The following is a 706-nucleotide window of genomic DNA, read 5'->3' as shown; positions in this document are numbered from 1 at the left end:
GCAGGCCATTTCCGAGGGACAGGCAGAAAAATGAAATGTATCCATTTCTGCCTAATGAACACCTAACTGAACTTTAAAGGGATAGTTCACCCCAAAATGGAAATTCAGTCATCATTTACTTACCCTCATCATGCCTTTCTGAACCTGAATGACTGACTTTCTTCTGCAGAACACAAAATAATATTTTTTGAAGAATGTTGGTAACCAAATTGTTTTGGTTCCTGTTTACTTCAATTATATCCATGCAATGGAAGTCAGTGGGAACCAGAACTGTTTGGTTACCAACACTCTTCAAAATAAATAATTTTTTATGTTCCAAAAAAGTAAGTCATACAAATTTGATAGAATTTTTATTTACAATATAATTTTTTAATGGAGATTTACCGCTGATTACAGAACCAGCTTTACTGATAAGATGCGCGTTAAATATCGCATGCGATTTTATCGTGCAGCCCTATATGAAACCATTCAATCAGAAATTTACTGTACCACCTGGATGCAAAGCATGACTGCTCATCTCTGAGGTGACTTATAGTTGCACTTGGTTATAGTTTTCTGGTGACCTGAAATAGCTTTTACATCCTTAGTGGCACAGTATCAGTCCAACAGGTCTCCTCTGATTGCTCAATTAATTGCACAAAATTCCCTTCTGATTGCATTTTTTCATTTTCTGGCAAAGGAGAGGCAACATTTGTTACAACACAAA

Source organism: Sinocyclocheilus rhinocerous, unplaced genomic scaffold (assembly GCF_001515625.1).
Source record: "Sinocyclocheilus rhinocerous isolate Xijiao unplaced genomic scaffold, SAMN03320098_v1.1 scaffold1600, whole genome shotgun sequence".
Classification (NCBI taxonomy): domain Eukaryota; kingdom Metazoa; phylum Chordata; class Actinopteri; order Cypriniformes; family Cyprinidae; genus Sinocyclocheilus; species Sinocyclocheilus rhinocerous.
This window is presented reverse-complemented; position numbering follows the sequence as displayed.